Raw genomic sequence first — 7,867 nt, 5'->3', positions numbered from 1 at the left:
AGAGGCATGAGGTTTACACTTGATCCTAAGTCACACAGGGCCTTCTTGAAGGTCATGGTGCCTATGGTACAAGGTATGGAAAACTTCCCAGGATCTTGTCTCTTTTGAAGTAATTTCTGCCTAGACAAGTCTTCCAGTTCTTTGGTGAGCAAAGGGGATTCATCCTCCCAAGTCTCATTTCCAAATAACTTGTCATTTAGCTTCATGATTGCTCCAAGGTATTTAGCAACTTGCTCTTCAGTGACATACTCATCCTCTTCAGAGGAAGAATACTCATCAGAGCTCATGAAAGGCAGAAGTAAGTCCAATGGAATCTCTATGGTCTCATTTTGAGCCTCAGATTCCCATGGTTCCTCATTGGGGAACTCAGTGGAGGTCAGTGCACGCCCATTGAGGTCTTCCTCAGTGGCGTTCACTTCCTCTCCTTCCTCTCCAAATTCGGCCATGTTTATGGCCTTGCACTCTCCTTTTGGATTTTCTTCTGTGTTGCTTGGAAGAGTACTTGGAGGGAGTTCAGTAACTTTCTTGCTCAGCTGTCCCACTTGTGCCTCCAAATTCCTAATGGAAGACCTTGTTTCAGTCATGAAACTTTGGGTGGTTTTGATTAGATCAGAGACCATGGTTGCTAAGTCAGACGTATTCTGCTTAGAATTCTTTGTCTGTTGCTGAGAAGATGATGGAAAAGGCTTGCCATTGCTAAACCTGTTTCTTCCACCATTATTGTTGTTGAAACCTTGTTGAGGTCTCTCTTGATTCTTCCATGAGAAATTTGGATGATTTCTCCATGAAGAATTATAGGTGTTTCCATAGGGTTCTCCTAGGTAATTCACCTCTTCCATTGAAGGGTTCTCAGGATCATAAGCTTCTTCTTCAGATGAAGCATCCTTAGTACTGTTTGGTGCATTTTGCATTCCAGACAGACTTTGAGAAATCAAATTGACTTGTTGAGTCAATATCTTATTCTGAGCCAATATGGCATTCAGAGTGTCAATCTCAAGAACTCCTTTCTTCTGATTAGTCCCATTGTTCAAAGGATTCCTTTCAGAAGTGTACATGAATTGGTTATTTGCAACCATTTCAATTAGTTCTTGAGCCTCTGTAGGCGTCTTCTTCAGATGAAGAGATCCTCCAGCAGAGCTATCCAAAGACATCTTGGATAGTTCAGAGAGACCATCATAGAAAATACCTATGATGCTCCATTCAGAAAGCATGTCAGAAGGACATTTTCTGATCAATTGTTTGTATCTTTCCCAAGCTTCATAGAGGGATTCTCCATCCTTCTGTCTGAAGGTTTGGACTTCCACTCTAAGCTTACTCAATTTTTGAGGTGGAAAGAACTTTGCCAAGAAGGCATTGACTAGCTTTTCCCAAGAGTCCAGGCTTTCTTTAGGTTGAGAGTCCAACCATGTTCTAGCTCTGTCTCTTACAGCAAAAGGGAATAGCATTAGTCTGTAGACCTCAGGGTCAACCCCATTAGTCTTGACAGTGTCACAAATTTGCAAGAATTCAGCTAAGAACTGATGAGGATCTTCCAATGGAAGTCCATGGAACTTGCAATTCTGTTGCATTAGAGAAACTAATTGAGGCTTAAGCTCAAAGTTGTTTGCTCCAATGGCAGGGATAGAGATGCTTCTCCCATAGAAGTCGGGAGTAGGTGCAGTAAAGTCACCCAGCACCTTCCTTGCATTGTTGGCATTGTTGTTATTTTCGGCTGCCATGGGTTCTTCTTCTTTGAAGAAGTCGATTAGGTTCTCTACAGAGAGTTGTGCCTTAGCTTCTCTTAGCTTGCGCTTCAAGGTCCTTTCAGGTTCAGGGTCAGCTTCAACAAGAATGCCTTTGTCTTTGTTCCTGCTCATATGAAGGAGAAGAGAACAAGAAAATATGGAATCCTCTATGTCACAGTATAGAGATTCCTTGAGGTGTCAGAGGAACAGAAAATTAGAAGGAAGAAATAGAGAATTCGAACTTAGTGGGATATAGTTCGAATTGTGCACTGAGGAGGAGTGGTACTCCATAAATAGAAGGATGTGAGAAGAGAGGAAGAACTTTCGAAAATTAAATTAAAAAGATTTAAAAACATTTTGAACAACTTTAATTTGATTTTCGAAAATCAAGAGTGAGAAAGAGATCAAGTAATTTTTGAAAAAGATTTTGAAATTAGAAATTAAAAAGATATGATTGAAAACTATTTTGAAAAAGATGTGATTAAAAAGATATGATTGAAAAGTTATGCTTTTTTTTTTAAAAAGATGTGATTGAGAAGATATGATTTGAAAAACAATTTTAAAAAGATTTGATTTTAAAAATTAATGACTTGCCTAACAAGAAAAGATATGATTCAAACATTAAACCTTTCTCAACAGAAAAGGCAACAAATTTGAGATGTTCAATCAAATCATTAATTGTTAGTAAGTATCTTTGAAAAAGGAAAGAAATTGATTTTGAAAAAGATTTGATTGAAAAGATTTGATTTGAAAAAGATTTGATTTTGAAAAACTTTGAAAACTTGGAAAAAAAATTGATTTGAAAACAAAATCTTCCCTCTTGTGCCATCCTGGCGTTAAACGCCCAGAATGGTGCACATTCTGGCGTTTAACGCCCAGTGCACTACCTTTTTGGGCGTTAAACGCCTAACCAGGCACCCTGGCTGGCGTTTAAACGCCAGTCTGTCCTTCTTCACTGGGCGTTTTGAACGCCCAGCTTTTTTTGTGTAATTCCTCTGCTGCATGTTTTGAATCTTCAGTTCCCTGTACTATTGACTTGAAAATAGAACCAAGATCACATAAACAATGCATGCAAGACACCAAACTTAAATTTAGACATTGGACTCAAACAAGAAACATAAAATATTTTTGGTTTTTATGATTTTGTAATTTTTTTTGTGTGCTTTTTTCGAAAATTATATGGAAATAGAAAATAAAAGTTTCAGAATTCTTGATTTGGATTCCAGGAATCATTGCAATGCTAGTCTAAGACTCCGGTCCAGGAATTAGACATGGCTTCACAGCCAGCCAAGCTTTCAAAGAAAGCTTCGGTCCAAAACACTAGACATGGCCAATGGCCAGCCAAGCCTTAGCAGATCATTGCTCCAATAGCAAGATTGATAGAAATCAACAAGCTATTGTGATGATCAGTTGAAACCTCGGTCCAATAAGATAAGACATGGCTTCTCAGCCAGCCAGATTTTAACAGATCATCATGAAACTCTAGAATTCATTCTTAAGAACTCTGAAGAAAAATACCTAATCTAAGCAACAAGATGAACCGTCAGTTGTCCATACCCAAAACAATCCCCGGCAACGGCGCCAAAAACTTGGTGCACGAAATTGTGATCATCAATGGCGCCATCAACATGGTACGCTCATTGCAATCTCAACTCTTCATCACAACTCCGCACAACTAACCAGCAAGTGCACTGGGTCGTCCAAGTAATAAACCTTACGCGAGTAAGGGTCGATCCCACGGAGATTGTTGGTATGAAGCAAGCTATGGTCACCTTGTAAATCTTAGTCAGGCAGACTCAAATGGGTATAGATGATGAATAAAACATAAAGATAAAGATAGAGGTACTTATGTATATCATTGGTGAGAGCTTCAGATAAGCGCATGAAGATGCCTTCCCTTCCGTCTCTCTGCTTTCCTACTGTCTTCATCCAATCCTTCTTACTCCTTTCCATGGCAAGCTTATGCAAGGGTTTCACCGTTGTCAGTGGCTACCTCCCATCCTCTCAGTGGAAATGTTCAACGCACCCTGTCACGGCACGGCTATCCATCTGTCGGTTCTCGATCAGGCCGGAATAGAATCCATTGATTCTTTTGCGTCTGTCACTAACGCCCCGCCTTCAGGAGTTTGAAGCACGTCACAGTCATTCAATCATTGAATCCTACTCAGAATACCACAGACAAGGTTAGACCTTCCGGATTCTCTTGAATGCCGCCATCAGTTCTTGCCTATACCACGAAGACTCTGATCTCACGGAATGGCTGGCTCGTTTGTCAGGCGAGCACTCGGTTGTCAGGCGATCAACCATGCATCGTGTATCAGGAATCCAAGAGATATTCACCCAATCTAAGGTAGAACGGAGGTGGTTGTCAGTCACACGTTCATAGGTGAGAATGATGATGAGTGTCACGGATCATCACATTCATCAAGTTGAAGAACAAGTGATATCTTGGACAAAGAATAAGCGGAATTGAATAGAAGAACAATAGTAATTGCATTAATACTCGAGGTACAGCAGAGCTCCACACCTTAATCTATGGTGTGTAGAAACTCCACCGTTGAAAATACATAAGAACAAGGTCTAGGCATGGCCGAATGGCCAGCCTCCCAAAGTGAGTTCAATCATAAAAACATGATCAAAAGGCTCCCAAATACAATAGTAAAAGGTCCTATATATAGAGAACTAGTAGCCTAGGGTGTACAGAGATGAGTAAATGACATAAAAATCCACTTCCGGGCCCACTTGGTGTGTGCTTGGGCTGAGCAATGAAGCATTTTCGTGTAGAGACTCTTCTTGGAGTTAAACGCCAGCTTTTGTGCCAGTTTGGGCGTTTAACTCCCATTTTGGTGCCAGTTCCGGCGTTTAACGCTGGGAATTCTGAGGGTGACTTTGAACGCCGGTTTGGGCCATCAAATCTTGGGCAAAGTATGGACTATCATATATTGCTGAAAAGCCCAGGATGTCTACTTTCCAACGCCGTTGAGAGAGCACCAATTGGGTTTCTGTAGCTCCAGAAAATCCACTTTGAGTGCAGGGAGGTCAGAATCCAACAGCATCTGCAGTCCTTTTCAGTCTCTGAATCAGATTTTTGCTCAGGTCCCTCAATTTCAGCCAGAAAATACCTGAAATCACAGAAAAATACACAAACTCATAGTAAAGTCCAGAAAAGTGAATTTTAACTAAAAACTAATAAAAATATACTAAAAACTAACTAGATCATACTAAAAACATACTAAAAATAATGCCAAAAAGCGTACAAATTATCCGCTCATCAGCGTTCAACGCCCAAAGAGGAGCAAAGGCCTGGCGTTGAACTCAAGGATGGAGGCCCAGGAGCAGAGGCTGGGCATTCAACACTCACAAGGGGGCAGGGAATTCGAATTTCCTAGCCTCTTAAGACCAGTGGGTCCCACAGAATCTCCACCTACCCATTGATTAACCCCAATTTTGTGGTTTATCTTGTGTTTATTTTGGGGGATTTTATCACCTTTTTCCATATTTATTCAATGAAATAGCATGGTTTTGTAATTCTCCTTGAAATTGTGCTTAAGTGTAAAAATATGCTTTTTAGGCCTAAAATTGGTAATTTTTATTCACCTTTGATTCCACTAGATGCCTTGATATTTTTGTTGGTGAATTCAGGTTAAAAAGGCTAGGAATGGATCAAAGGAGTGAAGAGAAAAGCATGCAAAGTGGAAAACTGATGGAAAAACAAGGATTTAGAGTGCATTCATGGATGTGCACGCGTCACAGACCTAACACTCACACCTCCCCTTCCCTCCCTCTATCTCCACCTCTTTCTTCTTCTTCTTCTACACTCTCCTTCCTAATTGTTCATATTTTCTCGAGGATGAGCAAAACTCTTAAGTTTGGTGTTGCAAAAGCTTTACTTTTTTACTTCTACCACTCCTAAGTATGGCACCAAAGACTAGTGAAACCTCAAGGAAGAGGAAGGAAAGGCACTTGCCTCCGTTTTCCTCACCTCATATGTCACCTATGCAATTCATCAGGAATTGTCATAGAAGGGGACATCCCCATTGAAGAGGAAAAGCCCATCACTAAAAGAAGAATGTAGCATATTAGAGAGCCTACACATGCACCTCAACAAGAGCATGTGGACCTGCCTCAACAAGAAATCCCTGATATGCCTCAAGGGATGTACTTTTCTCCCTAAAATTATTGGGATCAACTGAATACTTCTTTAGGAGAATTAAGCTCCAACATAGATCAGTTGAGGATGGAACACCAAGAGAACATTCCACCATCCTCTATGAAATCAGAGAATATCAAAGAGTTATGAGGGAGGAACAACAGAGATAGGGGAGTGACATAGAAGAAATCAAGCACTCCATTGGATCCCAAAGAGGAAGCAGCAACCGTCGTCATTAAGGTGGTGACATTCTATACTCCCCTTCGTTTATGTTAATTTTTCTGTTTTCCATTGTATTTCATTATCTGTTTCCTATTTATAGTGCAAGATCATATTTATTTATGTCTTAAAGTTATGAAATATTCTATGCATCTCTCACCATACTTAAAAGAAAAAATTTTATTTGAAAAAAGAATAGGGAGATACTTGAATTTCGAGTTATATCATAAGAATAATTCAATTATGTTGATGTGGTGGCATTGCTTTTATTTTCCAAATGCATGAATGAACAGTGCATGTTTGATGTTAGAGTAAAGAATGTTGGTTTTTGAAAGAATGATGGAAAAGGAGAAGTATTATTAGTAATCTGAAAAATCCAAAAAAAAAGCAGCAAAAAGAAAGAAAAAGAAAAAGAAAGAAGCGAAAAAAAAAGAGAGCAAATAAAAAAAAAGAAGAAGAAAAAGCTAATAGCTCTTTAAACCAAAAGACAAGAGCAGAAAAAGCCAATAGCTCTTAAAACCAAAAGGCAAGAGCAAGGATCCAACGCTTTGAGCATTAATGGTTAGGAGGGCTTAAAAGAAACCAAAATCTTGGCCTAAACTGTTTAAATGAGATGCTTCTCTAACTATATGCTTGTGGTGTGAATGCATCAAGTGAAAAGCTTGAGACTGAGTAGTTAAAGTCATGATCCAAAGTAAAACAGTGTGCTTAAGAACTCTGGACACCACTGGCTGGGGATTCTAGCAAAGCTGAATCACAATCCTAAGGGCTTCACCCAGTTAAGTGTCTGTGGCGTTTATGTATCCAGTGGTAATATTGGAAAACAAAGCGCTTAGGGTCACAGCCAAGACTCAAAAGAAGTTGTGTTCAAGAATAAGAAAGAACTAAACTAGGAGAATAAATAATATCATATGGATTCTAAGCTCCTAAAGATGCCAATTATTCTGACCTTCAAAGGAAGTGAGATTCCAAAACTATTCAAAAGTGAATAGCCACTAGTCCCGCTCATCTAATTGAAAACTGAGCTTCATTGAAAACTCTGATATTTATTGTATCCTTCTCTTCTTTTTAATCTTACTTTATTTTTGGTTGCTTGGGGACAATCAACAGTTTAACTTTGGTGTTTTGATGAGCGGATATTTTATACGCTTTTTGGCATCATTTTCATATAGTTTCATTATGTTTTGTTTAAGTTTTATTATATTTTCATAGGTTTTAGTGAGAAATTCATATTTTTGGATTCTACTTTGAGTTTGTGTGTTTTATGATGATTTCAGGTAAATTCTGGCTGAAATTGAGGAGCTTTGAAAAAGTCTGATTCAGAGATAGAGAAAGGACTGCAGATGCTGTCAGATTCTGACCTCCATGAACTCGAAGGAGCATTACTGGAGCTACAGAAGTCCAAATGGTGTACTCGCTATGCTATGAAAAGCTAACATCCAGAGCTTTCCAGAAATATATAATAGTTTATACTTTGCTCTGGAAATGAAGGCCCAAAACTGGCGTTCAACGCTAGCAACCAAACCCATTCCTGGCGTTGAACGCCCAAAAGGGAGCAGCTGGCGCCCAACGTCCAAAAAGAGATCAAACTCAGTGTCCAACTCCCCAAGAGGACTCCTAGGATGTGGAGACACCCTAAACTCAGCCAAAACACTCACCCTTGTTTAGGATCTTCTTCTCCCACTTTTACTTTCATACATTATTGTATAGTATGAGTCACTAACCTCCTAGGTTAAGGTTAGGTGCTCTGCTGATTCCTATGCATTAATAATAT

At 39.4% G+C, this 7,867-nt stretch overlaps 1 non-coding gene across 1 annotated transcript; it reads left to right on the top strand.

Annotated features, from left to right (window-relative positions):
• The first annotated feature begins 1,205 nt into the window (after positions 1 to 1,205).
• Positions 1,206 to 1,313, top strand: LOC130978731 (small nucleolar RNA R71). Its single transcript, XR_009086348.1, has one exon. It is a non-coding gene; the product is annotated as a small nucleolar RNA R71 (small nucleolar RNA).
• The last annotated feature ends 6,554 nt before the right edge of the window (positions 1,314 to 7,867 follow it).

Source organism: Arachis stenosperma, chromosome 4 (genome assembly GCF_014773155.1).
Source record: "Arachis stenosperma cultivar V10309 chromosome 4, arast.V10309.gnm1.PFL2, whole genome shotgun sequence".
NCBI lineage: Eukaryota > Viridiplantae > Streptophyta > Magnoliopsida > Fabales > Fabaceae > Arachis > Arachis stenosperma.
Note: the sequence above shows the minus strand (reverse complement) of the source record. Positions and strands in the feature narration are given on the sequence as shown.